Source organism: Pinus tabuliformis, chromosome 2_2, assembly GCF_031772625.1.
Source record: "Pinus tabuliformis cultivar Carrire ecotype Pingquan chromosome 2_2, CPIR1, whole genome shotgun sequence".
Classification (NCBI taxonomy): domain Eukaryota; kingdom Viridiplantae; phylum Streptophyta; class Pinopsida; order Pinales; family Pinaceae; genus Pinus; species Pinus tabuliformis.
This window is the reverse complement of record NC_142300.1, coordinates 290,737,309-290,761,260: the sequence shown is the minus strand read 5'-3', so window position 1 is coordinate 290,761,260 and position 23,952 is coordinate 290,737,309. Positions and strand designations below refer to the sequence as shown.

Below are 23,952 nucleotides of genomic sequence, written 5' to 3'. Positions count from 1 at the left end.
GGCAAAGCCTTGGTAAGAATATATGTTATCTACTCATCAGTCGAAATGTGATGGAGTCTTACCACTCCTCTCTGCACCATGTATCAAATATAATGATACTTGATCTCAATATGCTTGGTTTTGTCATGGAACATAGGGTTCTCTGCCAATTGGATCCCAGTCTTATTGTCGCAATATATCACAATCATATCCAGAACCTGCTTAAATAGCTCTCTAAAGAGCTTCCTCAACCATATTGCCTCACAACTAGCCATGCTAACAGCAATATACTCAACCTCAGCCATGCTAAGGGAAACGGACTTTTGTTTCCCGCTCATCCAAGATACCATGGTAGATCCCAAGCTAAAACAACACCCTAATGTGCTCTTCCCGTCAATAACATTCCCGACCTATTCAGCATCAGTGCGTCCATGTAGCCTCACATCTCCGACAAAATATCTTATTCCAAGATTATTCGTCCCATGTAAATATCTCAGCACATAATTAGCAGTAACCCAGTGTGCATGTAGAGGCTTAGTCATATATTGACTCAAAATGTTCACTGCAAAACATATGTTTGGTTGAGTGTTCACAAGGAACATCAATGCCCCAATCAAATGTTGATACTTGGAGGGATTTGCTAAGTTAGGTCCTGCAACTTCTCCACATAGATTCTTGAAGTTCATCTCCATCTGTGTGGCCATAAACTTACATTCCACCATTCCAAATCTTTCAAGCAATTTCACAACATATTTCCCTTGTGAAAGGGAAATCTCACCAGGCTCTGCCACATTTTTAAGCCTAGGAAGTAGTGCATCAATCCAAGGCCCTTCATTTCAAATTCAGAGACCAACTCCCTCTTGCACTTGAGCATCAAAGGCTCACCACCTGTCAAGAATAAGTCATCAACATATAAAACCAAAATCAGGGGCATACCTTGTACAACTTTGAAGTAGAGGTTCAGGTCAGCATTGCTTCTTGTAAAACCAAGCTTCATCAGGTAGCTATCAATATAGGCATACCAAGCCCTAGGGGCTTGCTTCAATCCATAGAGAGCCTTCTTCAGCCTGCACACATGAGTCTTCCTGTCTTGTACTTCAAATCCTTGTGGTTGCTCAACATATACTTCTTCCTAGAGTATGCCATGAAGAAATGTGGTCTTCACATCCATTTGGTGAAGAGTCCATCTCTGACTACTAGCAAGGGCAACAATAGATCGAATAGTAGTGTAGCGGACAACCAGTGCAAAGATGTCATCATAATCTTCTCCCTCTTTTTGGGAGAAAACTGTAGCCACGAAACTTGCCTTATATTTCTCAATACTTCCATCTGCTCCATGCTTGATCTTGTATATCTTGTCACAACAGACTTCCCCTTAGGCCTCAAAACTACTTCCCACCATCATTCTTCATTATAGATTCATATTCTTCGACCATAGCATCCTTCCATACTTGCTCTTTCATTGCTTCTTCAAAGGTGGTAGTTTAGCCTATATGATGGAGCTCATAGCTACAACATAACTATGACCTTGCATAGTGACAGTAAACCCTAAACCCTGAACCCTAAACTTGTTTCATTCAGTTCACAAACAAAGTTGTGAATTGACTTGGGTTGGCCCAAGGGAGGTTGGATATGTTTGTTGTATCTCATTCTCATTGTACTGTGTATCCCAACTGAACAATTGATGTATATCTAATAGAAGAAGGATTTGGATGGATTTTCGCCCTTGTGGGGTTTTTCGTTGGTCTCTGACCAAAATCTCTGTGTCCATTTTTGTGCATGCTTTTCTTTTCTTGTTCCTTTATGTTTTGTTGCAAATGTTGATGTTATTGTTCTTTCTACATAATTGCTAATGATGTTAAGATGTTATGGGATGAATGTGATATCTAAATTATGAAAAGTTTAAAATGCAATTATCTACGACAAAGAACAATCTAGCCCTAAGAAAAATTAACACTTCAATTCTAGATCGCAAAGTAAATGCATCCCTCATGTGATATTCCATAGGCCAAGTCAGGACCTTTCCTTTTATGAAGGCAACTCTCATCCCTTTGTCTTCCAAGGCAGATATAGATACAAGAATTTTCTTCAATCTCGATACGTACATAGCATCATGTAGATGTACGAATTCACCATAGTCCAAATGAAATGAAACAGAACCAAAGCCCTTCACAAGATAAGCTAAGTAGAGTTGACCCCAAGAATGATTTTCAAATTAGTCTCCTTCTCAACCAAGTTTGAGAGGACTTCATGATACCTAATGAAGTGTCTAGAGGCCCCACTATCTACCAACCAGCTATCAAACGAGTCCAGAGGAGATGAACTAGAAAGTGCAGAAATAAGAAAATATTCAGATTGAGCAACAGCTGCATTATTTCCATACCTTGAGTTCCTTGATCTCTTTTGAGGGTGATGGCCATCTTCACGATCATCAGGAGCATCTCTTCTTCTTCTATCATAGAACCTATTGTTGTTGATGCCACGGTTGTTGTTGTAGTTGGCCCTTGGAGCTCTTCTCTTTCCGAACAGTCTTGAGCATAGTGACCATACTTGGGACAATTATAACATTCAACTTTTGACGTGTCCCTATCCCTTCCTGATCTTCTATTAGAATCCCTGGATGATGGAGAAGGCTTCCTTGAAGAAGATGGTCTTCCTCTTCCTTTCCTCTTCTTATCTTGAGCAACAAATGCAAAGGGTTCTCCTTCTACATGCTTTTGAATCCTTCCTCTAGAAATCATCGAGGTTTCTTCTTGAGTGCACTCACCAGCGAGCTCATCAAATGTTGGGAACTTATCATTGTTGCTTATAGTAGTAATAAATGTTTCCCAAATTAGAGGAAGGCCTCCAAGTGCAACGAGCAATACTCTCTATCAGACATAAGTTCTTTGGCAGTCAGTAGTTGATCTTTGAGTTGGGATAACCTCATGAAGTATGACTTGATAGTCTCTCCCTTGTTCATTTTGATGTGCTTGAGTTAATTTTCCAACGAGAGAATATGGTTCAAAGTGTTGACCTCATACATCCCAACCAACTTATCATAGATTTCCTTGGACTCCTTCAACCGAGAAATATAAGTAAGCAAACGATCTCTCAAAGAATCAATAATTATTTTCCTGGCTTTGATCTCACCTTCCTTGTACTTGGCCTTAATAGCAATAGAAGCATTCTCCAGAGGCTCAGGTACTTTTCCTTCCACATATTCCAAGACATCATTCTCATCCAAGGTCACTTCCAACCTGATTTTCCCAGTAGCAAAATTTGATGAGTCATTCAGTTTCTCTCCCTCCTTAAAGTATGAGGTAGACATCTTGACCAACTCAAATAAGCTTTCTTCAAATCTTTCCAAAGGTGATTGCTTGTCTTTTGTCTCCTTGGGCTTGTCTCTTATCTCCTTGGGCTTGGGAGAGTCAAAGGTCAAAGCCTTGACTATCCCAAATACCAATCCAATATCCAATCAAAGATGAGCCCGAAAAGCAACCCTGGTCAACAAGTCAAATTCGCAATTCTGGTCAAAGTCAATAGTAGCAGAAACAACCCTAACTAGTCAACATTCAAAACTCAAAGTGACTCCAAAAGATTCGGTCAACCAACTAGAATATTCTGCCTCCTCTTATTCAAAATCAATCAAAATAGTCATAATTTTGCCCACAAGAATTCGATCAAAGTCAATGTTTGACCTGCAGAAACCCTAGCTGCAAGACTGCAGTCAACACTAGTCAAACTGCTCAGAAAATTTGGTCTCTTGCCCAATCAATCCAACCTTCCAAAACAATGATAAATTCCAAGTTTCCAAGTCAAAATGATCCAAGTCAAACCATGTCAAAGGTTGGTCAAACTTGTCCCAACAAAAAGTCAACACATAAAACAGAAATATCCTCCTTCCCTTCACACATGTGAGCTCAGAGCTCCTATTTCAAACCTGTACGAACCAATTGAATCAAGAGAGAGAAGATGATGATGCGTGATGATGCCTCCAACTTCCAAGTGACGTGACATGATGTGTATTTATATGTGGTTGATGAAGTGGCTTTTCCTTGTCCAAGCCAACTTGTACTTTTGTGCACATGTGGGTTTCACATCAAAAATAATATTTTTTCATTGACCAAATTAAATTCCTCCAAGGGCTAGTAGGGGCTTCTATGGATAAGGAAGGCTTCCCAATGGAGATAATTTCTCTTTGAGCTGCCAAATTTCAACAGCTGAATACCGGGTGTTCAGTTCAGAAAGTCTAACACAAATTTAACATGTCTATAGCCTTCATAAAACTTTTCTTAGTTTTTTCATGGCCATGGGTTTTTCACTTCTGCCATTGAAGCCTAGGCCTTCTGTTTGACCCATACTATGGCTACAATGGGGCTCAAGATACCTTGTCTTCTCTTGCCTAACCCTTGTCTATCATAGCCATATGACCTAGGAGCTTAGAACCAATACCTCTAGTATGCTTTTCAAAATCACAAAAATGTTCTTGAGAGAAGTCCAAGGAAAGTGAGCTTCCCAAACTGGTCTTCTCCATCATGGTGTCGGTTGATGTAGTGGCAATGGATAGTGTCCTTGTTTCTCGATGCTCTTGGACAACTACTTGGAGCTTTGCCAAGGTCGTCTTCTTCTCCAACTCTTGTTGCAATTATACCATCATCTCTATGAATATATCTTCCTACCCATAGTATTCAAAACCAATCAAGTCAAACCGCTAATTGATCAAACTAGTCTGTTCATTATGCTCAGAGGTCAACCCAGCCAATGAACCCAATTCGGGCGCAGGGACATCCCGGTTTGATACCAACTAGTCAGTTCGGCTATAAACCATCTAGTTTCATCATAAATCAGTTGTGTCATTACTAGCGCATTTAGATCTCACATTTGTGGGGGAGTCCGAAACCATGGATGGTAGTTTTCTAGGTGGTTTTGGCAGAAACCTAGGGTGGTTTTCCTTCCAAAACCACCCCTCTTGCCCATAAAACCAACCCCCCTATTAAACCCTAAACCTAAACAAAAAACCTAACTCAACCATAGCAATGTTGGCAATCAATGGTAATATTAAATTATTGACGTAAAAGTGACATTTATTTTATCTTTGATTATCATCCTTTTACCTAAATTTTTAACATTACCATGAAATGACTCAGGATGTTTGAGAGTGGTTTCGACCTCATTGGATTTGATGTGGGGAAACTAGAATTTTCGATCTCACTCAAAATCCAACGGACTTAATGGTTTTTGGGATTTCAAGATTTGGAGGATTGCAACGTTTCCATTTGATTTTGTCATGCGTGATGGTATGAGATTGGCACTTGATCAAGAGCATGAAGCCATTTAAGTACCTTGATGTTGATGGCATTGATTGTTGAACTTTGTTGATGTTGGTGGCATTGATTGTTGAACTCCTCTACCATGGCCTTAACAAAAATGTACCCTTCACTCAAAGGAAAATAATTGGTTAGGCATGCTAAGCTTTTTCTACCATATTATAAGGTTGAGGAGATGAACCCTTCACTCAAACCAAAATCATTGGTTAGGCATGTTAAACTTTTTCAATTTCTACCATATTATAAGGTTGAGCAATCCAAGTCTAAAGACTTTGAGCTAGATGATGTTTATGTAGCTCTTGTTGATGATCCCATTTCTAGTAGTGTTGAATCAATGATGAGTTTGATGAGTGATCATGTTGATCAATGATTTGTAGTTTTCATGTCTAGTTTTGATGTTGCTACTACTATTTAGGTTGCAGAGTCTGAGGAACCCTTAGACTGTAACCCAAATGATGTTTATGTAGCTCCTATTGATGATCCCATGTCTCCTAGTGGTGATGAGTTTGATTGAGGAGTGATCATGTTGATCACTGATATGTAGACTTGTAGTACACCAATTTCCCCATAGCTTGTAAAGTTGTTTTTGGACTCTAAAGGCCATCTAGAGCCTCATTGATTATGTATTTTGTTGTTGATATGTATTGCACTTGATACCATTTTGATATATTCACCTTTACATGGTATATAGCTGAGCAAACTTTGCATATTTTGTCTCTATTGGTTTGGGTTCATGGTTTTAAATCTTAAAAATAGTTTTTTCTCATTAAAAATTAATAATTTCATGTATTTTTTTAAAGACTACTTCATTGAGATCTAACCAATCTGTTTTTTCCAGTTCTAGTTCAAAAACCAGTTTGATAGGTGGACTGGGTCAATCACCGATTCCAATTTTAGATACTATGATTTTGCCCTAGAAACCCAACCAGGAAAACCAAATTCGAATGTGACTTAGTGATTCTTTCAACAATCTCTAGATACAACACCATTCATCCTCCTCTTCTTGGACAAAAAAATACCCCTTGAGAATAAGAGTGCATGAGGAAATTGGCAGAATTGAGGGGTAAGGGGCAAGCAAGCAACCATGCCCCTTAACTTCCCAATCCATAGCCTTCTCTCCTATTATTTTTCCTTTTTCATTTAATTTTTATCACATTAACTTTTATCTCATTCATCTTATTACATTTGCATTGTTTTCCATAGCTTTCTTAACCTTCTTTGTTTTTGAATTGGCTTGCAGGCAGGCATTAAGTCTTACCCATTTATTGGTTCGGGTCCATTTCAGATCACAACTCCCCACTAAGAGGTTTAGTCTCCAAAAGCTTGAAGGAAACCAAGTTGGGTCAATGTGGCTTAGTTATTCATTCAACAATCTCTAGATACAACACCATTCATCCTTCTCTTCTTGGACCAAAAAATACCCCTTGAGAATGAGAGTGCATGAGGAAATTGGGAGAATTGAAGGGTAGGGGTGATGCCATCAACCATACCCCCTTAACTTCCCATTCCATAGCCTTCTCTCCTATTATTTTTCCTTTTTCATTTAATTTTTCTCACATTAACTTTTATCTCATTCATCTTATTCCATTTGCATTGTTTTCCATAGCTTCCTTAACCTTCTTTGATTGTTGCATTGAGTCTTGCCCATTTATTGGTTCGGGTCCATTTCAGGTCACAACTCCCCACTAAGAGATTTAGTCTCCAAAAGCTTGAAGGAAACCAAGTTGGATCAATGTTCCTTCTATCTACTCCTCTAGAACATGCCTTTGACATTGGCTCTTGACAACAACTCCGACTATAGCTTTGGCTCTAGCTCTACTCCCTGACTATGGCTCTAGCTCTAGTTTCGGCTTGTTTCCATAATGTAGAAGTTTGCTCACTAACTCTCAACTCTTAGCAATCTCCAAATCTGAACTTTGGACTCAACATTCATTACCATCTCTTTTTCTATCTTGGAGACAGTCCATCTCGATAGTCATGAAGCCAAGTAGATTGTTGGTATTCTCGTTCAATATGATCCCAGTACATTGGCATCATGCAACAACTCCTCATGGGAAGTGTGGAGGCCTTCATTTGCTAGGATCAATTGCTTCATGGCATGGATACAACTCTTCAATACTTGCACATGATTGCAAGAACATCATGGCATTCGCAAGAACTCCTCCAAGGTCATTGACCTCTATTGACTAAACTCTAGCACATCTTAAAGAATGGTTTCTTCTGATCCGAGGTCAAAACAACCATTGGAATGTGGTTGTCATTGGCATCAATATGTTGCCCGTCTTGTTGGTGATACAAACCTCCTACATTTCTATCTCTCTTAGACAACTTCTGCCCCTTGGACTGGAGATGGAGGCAGCTCTTCATCCTCCGCAATCTTCATTGTCCACACCCTTCTCCTAATTGTGAAGTTTCTGGGGTGAAGGTATGGATGAAGCCACCAACACTTTGCTTCACAATGTCCACTCAACTTGTAGTGGTGGAAAAAGTTCTTGGTATTGTGGTATGGAGTACTTTAGATAGTCCCTTTTTCCCATTCTTCTGAGTTTCTTGTTCTATGGTAGAAGTCTTCTTGTCCTTCTTTCCTTAAAAACATTCAAGCTTGTGGCATTTTTCCTACTTCTCCAAACAAGAGGCCTCAAGATAACCCTTCTTCCCAAAAAATGAGCATGCCTTTATGAATCAACAATTGGCAACATTATGGCGTCTCTTGTTGTAGCAATGACAAACAAGGAATCTCTTGTTTGAGGCAGGTCTCTGTTGAGAAATCTAGGGGCAACTAAATTATATGATTTCTCTTACTTTGATAATTGCTTGTGATGTATATTTGCTTATCTTGATTACATTCTTTTTCACCTTAATTATTATTGTGTTCTTTTCATCAAACAACTACCAAACCATAAAGAACAGTGAGACAAAAGGACACAAGATATAGGCGATCAGCCAAGGCCAAAACCTCTCCACTTGAGAGGAAAACCCACAAGAATACTTCTCTTATAGAATCTTACAATTGATGAATTCCAAGACCTATGACCCTTGACAAAGACCCTCCAAGACCAAGTCAAATCTTCCCTGCTTTCCAACAACTTCTGCAATTTCGATCCCCAACAAATTCTTCTGCAACTTCGACCTAGCTGCAACTTCATAGCTTCAATGCAACTTCACAGCTTCGATGCATTTGCAGAATTTTGTCTTGCCCAGTAACTGTAGAAACCCTAACACGGGAGAGAGAGAGGCCCAAAACTTCGATCTTGCTCTTCTTCTCCTTTTTCGTTCTTTTCCAGCTTCTATCTCGTGGAGATCGAACTTGCTTGAGAGTGTGTTCAAATGAGGTCGAGTTCCTTCTTATTTATAGGTTTTTGAGGGGTACGAATTGTTATCTTTAGGTTGTCTTGTCCCTTCATGTAGGTCGACTTGATCTTTGCACCATGACAAGGTCTTGGAGGGCCTTTTGACTTTCATTTGACTAAAATAAATTTTCTTTACAATATGTAACATGCCCAAAAGGGTCTTTCATACATGACAATGACTCAATTGACTTGTAGACTCAATGACAAGCCCTAGAAGCACTCAATGGGTGCTTAACCTAAAAATAAATCTCCCTTGAGCATGAAACCCATGCCTCAAGGATAACAATAATAATTTTATTTTTCTCTTTTTCAATAAATACATAAAATCATGATTATATATGTCATTATGAAGAATGAACCTAGTTACATATTTCAACAGCGTCCTAGTCTTTTTCTTCTTTTTGCTACTTTCTTTGAGTGCAAGTGTAGGTGTTTGTCATGAGCAGACCAAATCTAGCATGTCTACAGCCTTCATAAAACTTTTCTTAGTTTTCATGGTCATGGGCTTTAAACTTGTGCCATTGAAGCCTAAGCCTTCATGTTTGACCCATAGTGTAGCTACAATGGAGCTCAAGATGCCTTGTCTTCTCTTTGCCCAACCCTTGTCCATCATAGCCCATCTTCCTTAGGAGCTTGGAACCAATACCTCTAGTATGCTTTTCAAAATCACATAAATGTTCTTGAGAAATCCAAGGAAGGTGAGCTTATCAAAGTGGTCTTGTCCATCATGGTGTTGGCTGATGTAGTGGCAATGGATAGTGGCCTTGCTTCTCGATGCTACTTTGACAACCACTTGGAGCTTTGTCGTGGTTGCCTTCTTCTCCAACTCTTGTTGCAGCTATACCATCATCCCTGTGAATCTATCTTCCTACCAGCTATCCAACAGTTTGAACTTCTCACCAAGGTGTAAAAGGTGCATTCTTTGCTTGTCACAATGTCTTAACTGCAGTGAAAGACTTGGCAGGGTTAAGAGGTCTTACCCCAAGGTGTATATCAATTGGCAATCGAGTGTACTGTTAAGGCACTCCTTGCAACGTTGCTGGTTCAAATACCCAATTAGCCCTGTGTGCCTAATGATGGTCCGCGTTGGTATGCCTAGAGGTTATAGTGGTAGTGGTTGGAATTGACCCTGTGTCAAGCAAGTACGAACACAAACAAGTTGTCGATTCCACCACCGTACTAAGAAAAAACCATTTGGTAGAGGTCTCAAGGTTCTGCTCCATCTCTGCCACCTTCTTGTTCAACATCTAGACTTGCTCCTTCAAGTGCTCATTTTTTTCTTGAAGCTGAGCATTGCTGACCCTTATGTCTTCCAACTTCCCTTTGCTTGAGTTACCCACGTTGAGGCCTACAATGTTTTGTTCAAAGTTATGGCAACTGTCAAGGTCAAGGATGCAACTGCTCTAACACCATCTGATCTGGAAATGAGCGACTTATAGCCCATTTGCTTCACCAACACAAATACTATGTGGAATTTACTTTCTGCTCTGTCTCAGTCTTGATAAGAGTGCTCCGTTCTTAGACAGACCACTAGGCCTCTATCCTATGCCCTGTACAAGGTCCTCTCTTCTTGTCCTGGCTGGTGAGGCATTCTCTCAATGCAGCCTACACACAATACAACCACCTGAAAAGTAACAACAATCAGGCAATGAAATCAAGGCTTTGCAACCACTTTGTGCCTGAGAACTCTATGTAGCATGCTGTCCAATATGACAACCAGGTCTATGTATTTTAGCTTGTGTTCAATCCAAATCGAAATGCAATTTCCCTTCTCGTTCCTCCTCGTGAGATACAAAAGAATGATTCAACTAGTTGGGCCTTTGGTGTCAAGGAATTGCTCCACGGGGATGTTGGCTCTAAGGTCTCTTGATTGCAACAAGATGATGGAAGAACTGTGTGTTCTGGTTCTTAACACTCATGAGTGCAACCTACAATCCACCTTTCACTTTGTGGATGAAATGTGAATAGTTTTTCTAAAGAAACATTGAATACTTATCTGCCACACTATAGAAAACATCTAAGTCGCCTATATGAAAAGAACTGGTAAACTCATAGGGACTTAAAGCTCTCTTCATGCCATTACGTATGAAAGTTGTACTCTCTAAAATTTCACCAAGAAGCAAGCAACACTTGCAGCCCAATTATTACACCACATACGGAAACCATATAATGATGTTGGTGTTTCACGAGCTGCTATAATAGACCCTCTCTGGCACAACTCAACACACTCAAAGGCACATGAGGATTTTGAAGGTGGTTCTCATAATATTGAGAATTTAATGATAGTTCAATTAAACCTTCATGTGCATTGCACTAATCAAAGCTTAGGGTTGCAGTTGGTTATAGCTGTACATAATGCATGTGAAGCATGAACTCACAGATAAGCAGCCTTTCCCTTCCTATTTTGTGCTCTTCCATCTGTGAACTGACTAGAATCACGGAGTCCTGATTCCTGTGGTGGATTTGATGCAATAAATGATAGACTGAGACAAGAGCATCAAGTGCCAACAAGTTGACTAGGCAAACATTGCATTAACAATGGTCTGTCCCACATTTGTTTTGCTGATATGACACTTATGGCATCTGCTATTCAACTCATTCAATCAACAGATCAATAAAGTGATCCACTCAAACCACCAGGACAGCATGTAGCCCAATAGAGATGCATATAGCATGTCAATGCTATGTGCAGACCTCCAAAGGTTTATACAGCCCATGGAAATGCCAAACAACTTCAATGTGTTGCCATAAATGATGGAACCGGCCCATGCAAGAGAGCAATTGACCCAAGCAATGAAAATCAACTAGCTTAAGGGAAAATTTGACCATGCAATGTTAAATGCCAAACAACTAATTTAAATGCAGAGAGGAAGAGTGTCTCAGTGCTGTGTGTGGTCCATACAGCCACATACTGTCTTTCCAATGCAAAGTTGAAAGAAGCAACCGTATGGAGTATGGGAGGCAGAAAATGCCCTAGAAAAAATGAATTCGACCAAAGCCAAAGATAATTTGACCCAACCTGATAAGGATTCAGCAGTCAACCAGGGGAGAAAGAATTACAGTGCACTCAGTTGTGGGAATGCTCAATGGTCTGAAGGGAGAGAGAAAATAAACCCAAGAAAGAGGAAAGTCAACTTAGCAAATCTGAATTTCTAAAATCGAGCACTCAAAATGGAAACTTAGCTAAGAACAGACAAGTTTTGATAGCCACAGGTCTTAGACTTTGAAGGGAAGTGGACAGGAGACATTCTGAAGTAGTTGAGGTTCTTCATTTGTAACAGAGAAAACATTCAGACATCATTGAATTACCAGGTATCTATTTAGCATAAAAAAAATAGCATTTAACACAACAATCAATAAATGAACACAAGAATTTTACCCTAGAAACCCAAAAACCAGCTTTGAATGGAGCATAGTGATTTATTCAGCAATCTTTGGATACAATGCCATTCATCCTCCTCTTCTTGGATAAACTAAAAAATGCTGCTTGAGAATGAGAGATCTTCTTGGCCAAAAAAAAAATGCTGCTTGAGAATGAGAGAGGGAGAAAATAGGGAGAGCTGGGGATAGGGGAAGGGCCAACAGCCATGTCCCTTCACTTCCAATTCCTCAGCCTTCTCTCCTAGTTTTTTCTTTTCAATTAATTTTTTTTTCTCTCACATTCATTTTTGCCTCATTCATCCTATTACGATTACATTGTTTTACATTGCTTGCTTAACCTTCTTTAACTATTGACTTGGCTTGCAAGCATTGACCTTCACCTATTCATTGGTTAAGATCCATTTCGGATCACTTCTATGAAGATAAGCACTCTATATGTGATAATTCTATTGATAAGTGGTTGTCATTGATGTCAACCCAAGTAGTACCAGAAGCCACCCTGATTTTTGTCGGCAAAATTGACATGGAAATTCATGAAATCTCATGTTTGATAATTCTAGATAGATTCTCCTCGATGAGATGTTTCTGTTGATATATCGTACGCCCCGTGGTTCCCTCTGGTTTGAGAGAAAATTGAGTTTGAAATTGAAAACCCAGTTTTGTGGGCTAAAACCCCAAGGGGTAGTGACATGACACCTACTATTGTCAATATATGACATTGTTTATCACCGTAATCTCACCATGTATAAGTTACATAACTTCAAGAACCAAAGACAATAAACCAATCACTGACTTCACAATTTAGGTAGGAACATATGCACTAAGCCAATCATTGATTTCAAAATTTTAGTGGAATTGAAAATATTTCTAGACAAATATTAATAAGGGGTAGTAATTAATTAAATTAAGGATATTTATTAATAATCACTAAATTATTAAAGTATGAAACCTTTGGATTACATGGCACATTTAAAATAAATTTTTAATATCTTAAATTCCTAACATGCCTCCCTAACGTCAACCTCATAAAGTTCTCTAACGTTCATATTATGAAGCCCCTCCTTGCTCTATAAAAGGAGACCCATTATCCCCTCAACGGGTGTGCTCCTAATGAAAGATTATTAGGAAATTGCTCTAAAACAATTTGGGCCGCCCTTATGATTTGTTAACGCACGATTCTAGTGGTTAGGGTTAGGTCTGCAATTTGAGCGAAATTACTCCAGCCAAGTCAACGCAGAATTTGTGAAGGTTGTGGTCTGCCTTGGGTGATTCATTAGTCTGTAATTTGAGCGAGATTACTCCAGCCAAGTCAACTCAGAATTTGTGAAGGTTGTGGCTTGCCTTGGGTGATTCGTTGGTCAATACAGGACTGTAATTTGAGCACCATACCCCAGCTAACAAAGGAAATTCAAGCAGCAAAAGAATTTGGCATCTATTACAGTCTTCTATGCAGCTTCACCTCAGCAACATTTAAAGTTTTAACCTACAGCAATGACATTAAAAATCCAGGTAATGTTGTAGTTACATTTGTCTTGAGATCTGTTTCGTTCCGGGTTATACATCAAAGTCCTTTGTGGTTGTCCTTGGGTCGAGAACAGTGTCTAGTCAGGACTGTATTAGAGCCTACGTCAAGGCTAGTGTTTAGTCTAGTTAAGTCTGTCTAGCGCTTGAACTGTCTAAGTTTGTCTGTGTTTGTGTCAAGCGTTGTCTAGTTAAGTCTAGCTCTACGTAGTTTTGTGTCTAGTTAGGGAGAGCATTGAGTCTAAGTTTGTGTCAAGCATTGAGTCTAGGTCTGTGTTAAGTCTGTCTAGAGCTTGAACTGTTAGGTCAAAAGGGAGGTTTGTTGTTGTGTTCAAAGTCTGTCATCAGATGTTGACACCAGGTTGATCAAGCATACTGCAAAATTCCAAATAAGGCAACACATCAACATCACCAGGTAAGACAAGGTAAGTTTGGTCATTGATTTCTTTTATTAATGTTTACTGACTTGCAGGAGTATACAAGGTAAGGTGTGATTATTTGGGTGACCATTATCAGTTTTGTTTGGGAAAGAGAGATTTGCTTGTGTGTGTTACAGGTACAAACCAACAAGGCAACAACTTGAAAGACAAACAGCCAAGCATTTAAGATCATTAAGAGCAATTCATCATCAAAGAAGGGAAGCATCGTTGAAGGACAAGTTAAAGAACCTCAAGCAGTTGAACCTTGAAGAAGCAGTCCATCATCACTTCTGTAGTACCAGCAGTATTAAGTCTTGTATCTCTTGACAAGAGAATCCTTTTGTAAATTAAAGTCAAGTCTTGTATATCATTGTAATTTGGAAAGTCAGTAACACTGCCCAGAGTTGAAGAGGGCATTTTGTTTGAGTCAAGAGTTCTTGGTTGTTGGGACTTGGGTTTACATCTTATTTTTGTTGTCAAAGAATAATCATTGGAAATCATTGTAACGTGGATCATTATCCCTAGTACAGGAGTCCACACTTTTGTTTTTAATTTTTGTCTTTATAGGGTGGTAGGGTGGTGCTAGGCAAGTGAATGAAGTCACCTATAGGTTGGGGCTTGTAAACACTTCAGGGTGGTAGGGTGGTGCTAGGGTGAGTTATGGCTCACTTGGATGTTGGGGCATCCATTCAGCTGACTGCTGATGAAAACAGGGCGTTGGGGCATCCTTCCAGTGGAAGCTTGTCATTGGGCTTGAAGTAAGATGCGGAGGCTATTGACTCTTGTCCTTGTCCAACAATTCTTGATAATTGCTCTTCTCAGTGATTGCTCTTTTCACTCTTGCTTGGGCTTTGTCTTCACCTCAGCTCCGATACCATGTTAATTTTAGTTAACAATGATATGTTCTATGCTTAAGAGCAATTTACTTCAATTTTCTTATTAGCCCAATATCAATTTCGAGATTAGCAACCACATGGACATGACAGTAAATGCAGATAGAACATAAATAAAAACAGTAGAAGACAAGTCGAGACAAGAAGACAATATTTAATGGATGCCAAGGAAAAAAACCCCAATGTGGGGAAACCCTTTGATCAAGTCTTCTTATTATTCTTCAAAAGTTCAACACAGAGAGAGTACAATATGCAAAATTCACTTGCCCAATCAAAGTCAAATCTGTCCAGACAAACAGCAGCCACAGGAAGCCCTAACCAGAAAGTCAACACTGGTCAACAGGGCAGAATTTATCCTCCAAAACAGCTCGGTCAAACCCAGTCAACTTGGCCTCCAACAGTCATCTGAATCAGCCCAAAACAGTCTCGAAAAACTCAGTCAAACTTGGTCAACGCAGAGTCAAACCTGCGGTCAAACCCTCCTGCAGTCAACGCTGGTCAAACAGCTTGGATTGCCTCGATTTCTGTGCCCATAAATGTAGTTTGCCCAAACAGAAATATCCTAAAGAAAAACACGGTCAAATCAAGTCAACAACTGCCCGGTCAACGCTGGTCAAACCCTCCTGCAATTCGATCAACGCCCAAACAGAAAATTACAGTCTTCTTCTTCGCACATGTGGAGAGAGAGGCTGCCCAGAAATCCGTACCCAATCAGATGAGGAGAGAGAGATGTGTGAGAAGATGAGTGAGCAAATGAGGAAGAGGCTCCTATTTATATGCAACATTGATGATGAATAGACGTGTCTTTTGGGCTTCTGAGCCTACATTAGATTGCTGGTCGACCTTGACAATTTGTCCACAAACAATATAAATTCATAATTCCATTTGTACATGTCAGAATGAGAAAATCTTTAGATCAATCCTACACCTCTCGGAAAGAGGAATCCAATAAAATATCAGTTGCATCATATGAGTTGTCCAAGGTGGAGTTTAGCCCTAGTTGCCAAATTTAACACATAATCATCCCACAAGATTGTTACAGCCATTGCCCATCAAAGATCAAAAATGGCAGAGTATTTCCATGGACTTCATTATAGGGCTTCCAATAGCATAAGGCAGAGATTGCATCCTGGTGGTAGTTGACCAATTGACTAAGTTTGTGCACTTCATGGGCATCCCATCACACTACACAACGAGACAAGTAGCAAAATTAATTTCAAGGAGAATTTTAGGCTACATGGACTACCCAGACATATTGTCGGGGATAGGAATAGTCGATTTCTCAACGCCTTCTAGAAATAATTGTTTATATTGGCAAGGAAAAAGTTGACCTCGAGCACTAGACATCATTCACAGATAGATGGCCAGACAAAAATCGTAAACAAACGGGTGGAAGGTTATTTGCAGAAGTATGTGGCAGGGCAACAAAAGACATGGATCCAGTGGTTGCACTTGAAGGAATACTGCTGCAACACTACTTATCATATGTCCAACGATATGACAACATTCCAAGCACTATATGGGTATGATGCTCCATTTATTGAGATGGCTTTTGGGGACAGCAAGGCACCAAAGGCCAAGGATTAGTTGCAAGAAAGCCAGGACATACTCAAAATCCTTAAAGAAAACTTGCAAAGTGCACAGAATCAACAAAAGATGTACACAAACCATAATAGGATCAAGTGCAGTTTCCAGGAGGGGGATTTAGTTTACCATCACTTACAACCATACAGGCAGTCCTCTCTAAAGAGGAGCGAAGTAGAAAAGTTGAAGCCTTGATTTTATGGATCCTATGGAGTCATATAGAAGATTGGAGAGGTGGCTTATGAGCTAGAACTACCTGAGGAGAGCAGGATCCACAATATGTTTCACGTAACGTGCCTCAGGAAGGTGCAAGGGTAGCAGGTCACAACTTCCATAGAATTACCTTCATTGGACGAAGAAGGGCAACTGATTTTAACTCCTGCAGAAATCATGGATATTAGGGAGAAGAGGCTAAGGAGCAGAACCATCAAGGAGTACCTATTTCCCAGGAAAGGGTTGCCAATAGAAGATGCCACATGGGACGGAGAACATGCGTTACAACATCCCAGCTTGCAGTTGCTTGAGGACAAGCAATTTCAAGAACGGAGGACTGTAATACCCCTTTCTTAACAATAATAGCAGAAGGGATTGACTTAATAGCCTATCCTATTCTTGTAGGCTATAATCAGAGAAAAAGGGAATCAATTGGTTTAATTGTTGGATTACATTATAGTTAAAAGGAATCATTTTAATAATATTAAATAATTAAATAAGATGGTAAAAATAAAGTGACCCATGGTATTTCCAACAACCCATGGTATTCCAAGAGGAGGAAATGATTATGAAAAAGAAAGAAGGGAGCTCAAGGAAAACATGAGTTGATGATTTGAGAATTGAACTTGGAGCTCGAGTAGCTTCCTATGTATGGGGAAACCCTTCTATAAAACCCAATTTCGCTGGTGGATCTATCCACCCCTAGTTGGTGGTGATTAATTTCAATAGTGAAACATCCACCCTAGCTAGTCTAGAGGGAGAATCAATCCAAGTTCTCCAATGGCACTTAGCGGAGAAAGGAAGTTCAAAGAAAAACAATATACAGGAGTACAGTGAGACAATATTTCCGTAACTTGCACCATTAGGAAGGCGTTGAATTCTCAAGCCAAAGTGCATCCTTGAGGTGTGTTGAAATCACTTTAGCAGGGAGGCCGCATTCTAGCGTCATCTAAAGGGTCAAATTGCCATTAAAGGAAGGTCAAATTGTAGCAGTATTTGGAGGGATGAATTACCTTGAATATAGGTTGAATTTTGGTAGCAATTGGAGGGTCGATTTGCATCATTGAAAGAGGGCCAAATTGTTCTAGGACTGAGGTAGCCGAAATATGGATGTTGAATTGCTTTTATCAAGTTATAATCAACTAGAGAAGGGCATAAATCTTGGAGACCAAAAATTGCACCCAGAAATTCAAGAATTGATCTAAGAAAGTCAAGTTACAGTCAGCGAAGTTTGCTAGTGTAATTGCAGTCGAGGTTTCAAGCCAAAAAATCTTCCAAGAGTGGGCTACAAATACTTGGGCATTGAGTTCAACAAAAAGCTCAATAGGGAACAATGTTTGAGAAAGATGCTACAATGGGGGTTGGAAGGGAACATTCCTCTTATAGAATAGGTGCAGACCAACTAAAATATGGGACTGGAAAATAGTTTGATCCTTAGTCTAACATTCATTTCACCAATTGTATTTGTATGGTTGAAAAGTTTGGGGTCCAAATGCATCTTATATGGAACAAAATAGAGATAATTCCAAAACACATGGTGACCTCTTTCTTGAGAATTAAAGCATCCAAATCTTATGAAACCATGCTAGTTGAAACAAGGCTTTAACCTTCGAAGCTAGAAGTAATAAGGAGGTTGTTGTTATTTAGGAAAAAGGCTACAAGAATAGGAAACAGGAGGATACTTAATCAATAGAAGGGAAACAATGCAACGAAGAAAGAATAATTAGGAACTGGAATGGAGAAAATGGATGGAAACTAGGGATATAACAGAAGGCCCCACATATTAAAAATAGAAGAGATACTACATTCAGGGTAACTATAGGAAGGGAAATAGTAGAGAAAAGCACCAAAAAAGAAAACAACAATATTATGTCAAACATATAAACCTCAAAGAAGAAATTAAGATATAGAGCTACCTCAAACTTAAATTCCATGGAAGGAGAAACATGCTTTGGCCCAACTTAAATAAGCTCGCATCATTTAAAGTGTGTAATTGAAGGAAAAGCCCAAAGAAGGGTGGAATGAAAGGAAATGCAAAATTAACAAATCAAGACCTCTGACCATAAGGCTAAATTGGCATAAGTAAAATCTACAAATTAGGGGAGGTCACAAAGATACACTTCCTTTTTCATTTGAGGCATATAACCAGTTTAAAAGGTCGTCACCCCTTGAGAGAGCCACTTGGACAAAAGCATCTCAAAACAACCAAGTGAAGACACTACAAAGACAATGGCAAGGATGATGTTTCACAAAACCAAGGTGTTGGAAGCCACCAAACAAAGAAGATTAACACACTCCATAAGGGTAACCTAGATGAGTTCCATATGAGGGGCTAAAATCTTTCCTCCCATAGATTGTAATTTAATTGAAATGAACCAAGCTCTTGTTCTTTTGGTTTATTAGTTTTTCCTTTCTTTCCTTTGTAATGGTTGAAGGATTGCTTGGCAAAGATGTAATATTTTTTCTCATGCACCAATTGGTCTCGTGGTTGTTTAATAAAATCAATTTAACTATCGTTGGCCTACTTCCTACCATTCATTAGAGTCCATTTCATCAGCTAGTCCTTCGGCTTAATCTTGATGCTAGTATATCGGAGTTTTGAATCTCCTTACTTGGGGTTTGTATGACACTAGATTAGCTTCCTCCATTTAGTTATTCCCTATGTGCACCGGACCACCTCTTTCCAACCAAGTAAGAGATGAACACAATCAATCACAAGGATTACAGGAAATATGTATAGGTTACTTGGATTAACCCTTAGGGCGGGTTATGTTTGAAGATGGACTTCTATGTTGAGCATTTCTTGATTTTGAGGAATGAACTCATTTTCAATCCCCATTACACGCTTCGCCATTGGATGCACACCCTCTAGATTCCCTTAGGACAATTCAAAGTTGGTTCTCATCAACTACAAATTTAGACAGACCACCAAATAAATCGTTCAAACAAAATTTGTCATCTATGCCATCTCTAAGAGAGAGTCAAAGGAGCACTTCATTTTTTGTTGCCCCATTTATTATGAGATCCATGGGAAATTTCATTTCATGTCCAAAGGCATCTAGACTCTTTCCAATTTCTTCTAGTACTCAAACCAGAGATGTCTAGCTCCTTCCATGCAGGAGGCCCTCAAGCTTCTTACCCACGCTCTCTTGCCTCCTCCTAGGCTAGATCCTTTGCAGTGGATCACCTCCTTCTTTATGGTGCTCCCATCAAATAGGGGCACTAAGAGACATGCTAATGATAGCATTACTTCTAGCTTCAAATTAGTACAGACCAAAGGGGCCATTCTACTTCCCCAGAGACCTCTAAGATGTTGCCAAACTAGATCCCTTATCAACAAGCAGAGCAGATTGCCCAGACATCAGTGGCAAGTTACAACAACCAAACGATCATACAAGAGGTCCAGTCCTTTCACAAACTCTTCTTTTGGGCATCATCTTATCTTGAGTTTTCTTCATTCGGCATTGAATGTTAGGGTTAGTAGACTTAGTGGATCATGACCCAATCCCTAGATCCTTTTGCTTTGCATATCTCCCTCTCGTTGCAACAGCCCACACTTGGATCCAAGGGTTTTCTCACATTTTTCTCTTGCTTTCACATATAAACTTCATGTTTTTACTTTGTCTTATTCTTTATATAGGTGACTGCTTAGTACTCATACTTGGTATTGACATCATTGTACTCAGCAATCCCATTGACCAAATTTTGTGGTCATTTGTTGGACATTAGCATATTTATCTTATCTTATCTATCACACACACACACTTGCTAACATTACACCCCTAGTCCTCAAAATTGCAATCATTACATTTTTAGATATTTTGTTAACATGATCAACCCACATCTAAACAATAAGTCTCAACATTGAGGACTTTCGTTTGGAAGTGAAGAACAATGTGTACAACATACAAGATTAAGCTTGCACTATTTTCACTACAGAAGGAAACCAATTAGAACCAACTTAGCTTAAAAAAAATAATGCCTAGATATCACCCAAAATTATAAAACCTAGGGATGGATTGAATTGTGTGGGCTTTTGTGGTTAATTGATTTGTCCATTCAATTTTTAGATTACATTCCATCAAATTATTATTGGTGCCCAATGTTCAAGTGAACTTGTTACCCATCATCAAGGAGCACAAAAGAAAGTGGCATGTGAAAAGTTAAATTGGGAGGCATGCACAAGGGAAAGATTACAAGGTGAGTGGAAGGCAACTTTATTACTAAATTACAAATGCAAGAAAATAAAGATTTGGGATTGGATATTGATACTCTCCTTCTTCCAAACACTCATAACTTCAATGTGGCCATACAAATGTGAGATATGAGAGCCAACCATAACTAGAAATAGATGGAATCGCATGGAAAGAATATATAAATAATCTTGGTCATATTAAAGACAAGCATTCCATATGAGATAGTTCAAAATAGCTTTTCTATCAAGTAGAATTAAGGCTAAGTTGATTGCATCGAGAGGCGCTCTCCATCCCAGTATGGAAGAGATGTTGTAAGGTTATGTTATGTTATGTGATGTTATGTAAACATTTTGACTCAGTCAAATTACATAACAATTAAAATATAATTAAAAAATTTAATAAAATATAAAAATAAAAATACAAAAAAACTAAAATTAATAATTATAAATATTGCGTGTGAAGAGATTTTATCCCTCTCGGCGCTTGGTAGATCCGGAGTTAAAATGGATCTAGGCTAGTATTATACAAATAAACAATGAAAATAGACAAGAAAAAAATAGCCATAAGCCAAGAGGTCTTAAAAGAAGAAAAATTCATGTAACTGCAATGCAAAAAGTGTTTTAAAAACTTTGCAGAAGAAAGTTGCCGAGTAGATAAAAAGGTATTGGAAATCAACGTACAAGAAGAATGCTACAAGAAAGACAAATAGAAAAGAAACACTTAAAAAAAACAGCAAAATCATAGAGACAACTTCAATCCAAAAGAAGAAAACATAGTACAAGAAAACCTAAAATTAAACATCCAATGGAGTAGAAAGTTCTGGTGTTGGCACACAAAAGAATTAGTTCACATAAGATAAGATAAGAGTCATGAACCTGGAAGGAACCCAAGGAAATGGGAGAGGACATGCCACATATGTGGTAAAAATGGAGCTGGAGACCAAGCAGCACTTCTTACTCCAATGTGAGGCATATAACCACATCAGGAAGGGGTAGGGGAAAAGAAACTCTATCAAAAAGCAACATACAAAATAGGACATGCCAAGTTTGGGGTAAAGAAGAGGTGGAGATCAACACTTCTCACCCAAGTATGAGGCATGTAACAGCATCAAGAAGGGATAGGTAAAATGAAACACTAAGGACACGCAGTGATTGTAGATATTTCAAAAATCTGGCCAATCTGAAATTTCCACCTCACTTCAATGAGGTCACATATTTATTAACATAGAACTTTCAGCTCTAGGGAAGAACTGAAATATTCAGAAAGACACCTGCAAATATCTCAAATCTGTCCACCACTAGCCTAGACAAACTCAAGTAGAAAAACACAACAAAATATTGCAACATTAAATCAACACAACAGCACTTAGGACATATCTAATCAAGTAAGCAGATCTTAAAATTAGATTCATTAATAGTGGAAATATAGCAGCACATTTCAGATCTAAAGTTTCATCTAAGGCATGTCCAATTACTTAACATTCCAGCCTTATCAACCCAATAAATCAGCATATCAAAACAACCATGGAACTTGCTCAAAACACATGAAACCAGATCAAAAAATCAGATGTAAGAGACTTTATGACAACAAAGGTACAACTCCTAATCACATCAATATGAAGATAAAGTACAATAGCTTAGCTCTTCCCAAGCTAGTGCAACAAGTCATTTCAACTCATTCCAAGCAAGGACTCTTCAATACAACTTGAACCACACTGTTACCAAGGTCAACCAAGGCATCCCATCAAGCTTTACAAGCCAATCCTTGGAACTTCCAAACATGCCAGCATCACATTAACTGTCAAACCCCAAGTGTTGGTTTTTCCCTAGTACTTCAGAATCAGGTTTATGTCTAAAACACGATCACAAACACACTGAAATACACACAACTCCAAGCACTTTGCACAGCAGAAATGTAACAGCAGTGAATCAACAAAGTACACAATATTTTTGCAGACCAAAAACTTGTTTATATTACAACTTTAATACAACAAACATAGGGCTCCCATACCAGAGATCATGGCCCTTACAATTAGCCCTGATACAAGGAAAACTAGGGCTTGAAGTCAACAACATTTGACTATCAATCTACCCAAGAACAAGAACAAACTTGACTTGCTGAGGAAGCGCTTGACTACAGCCCTTTCAGTCCACTTGTCTTGAACACTTGGTAGGTCCTTTGCCACCTATACTCACAGAGTTACTGTTTTTCCAATACCTCTACACATCAGCTGCTCACAAGGGTCTTATGCTGCTCCAAAAGCCTTGCATGCATCAGCTCAAACAATCTGCCTTCTCACAATGACTATGCTACTCCAAAATCACTGTACATAGGCTCAACCAATAGCTTTCTCACACTGATTTGCCTTCCTTCAAATCACTGTATGACAACCCTAACCAGTCAGCCTTCTCACAGTGGTTTACCCCTTCCAAACCACTGTATAATTAGCCTTGTAACATACTGTCCTATCCCACATTCAAGGACAGACTTTCACCATTTAATCTTTGAAATCATTTGTTGGAAACTGTAACTAGGTTTGGTCATCATAATGACCTTTGTAATCATGACAATGTATATTTTGTATATAAAGAAAGAAAAAGGAAATTTTATTTATTTAAAGCATGGGTTTCATGCTCTAGTCTAGGTCAAAAGCATGTTCTTCATGCTTCTAGGTCTTTCTTGGTCAAGGAAGAAATTATGCCATGTATTTTAGTCTCATCTAGACTCATCGTAACCAAGAAAAATATTTATTTTAAGTCAAGAAAAGCCATTTATTCCTCCACGACAAAGTTGGCCCTGTCAAGGTGAAATCAGCCTAAAGGAGGGCTATTCAACCCCTCAAGAAGGCTATAAATAGAAGGAGCTTGACTCATTTGTAGCACCATCTCATCTCAAGTTTGATCTGCAATAGTGAAGGAGGAGAAAGAGCTAGACGATGAAGAGAAGAAGTTGAAGTTTCTTGGAGACTATCTCTTTCTATCGACACGTGTGAAGCTGCTAGGGTTTTCTTTGTCGCTGCCAATTGCAGGAGGCCGAAATTCTGAGGTGAAATTGCACAGCCGAAATTCTAGAGCGAAGCTACAGAAGGTCGAAGTTTTGCAGTTGCC

At 39.0% G+C, this 23,952-nt stretch overlaps 1 protein-coding gene across 7 annotated transcripts in view; it reads right to left on the bottom strand.

Annotated features, from left to right (window-relative positions):
* The window catches only part of LOC149192465 (protein METABOLIC NETWORK MODULATOR 1-like), a 93,528-nt gene that overhangs the window by 51,413 nt on the left and 18,163 nt on the right, over nucleotides 1–23,952 (bottom strand). The window contains exon 4 of one of the 7 annotated variants that reach the window (XM_089404615.1): nucleotides 22,960–23,224. The exons of the other annotated variants lie outside the window; for them this stretch is intronic. The gene's annotated coding sequence lies outside the window, so the exon portion shown is untranslated. The remainder of the gene's footprint in view (nucleotides 1–22,959; nucleotides 23,225–23,952) is intronic. 7 annotated transcript variants of the gene reach the window in all.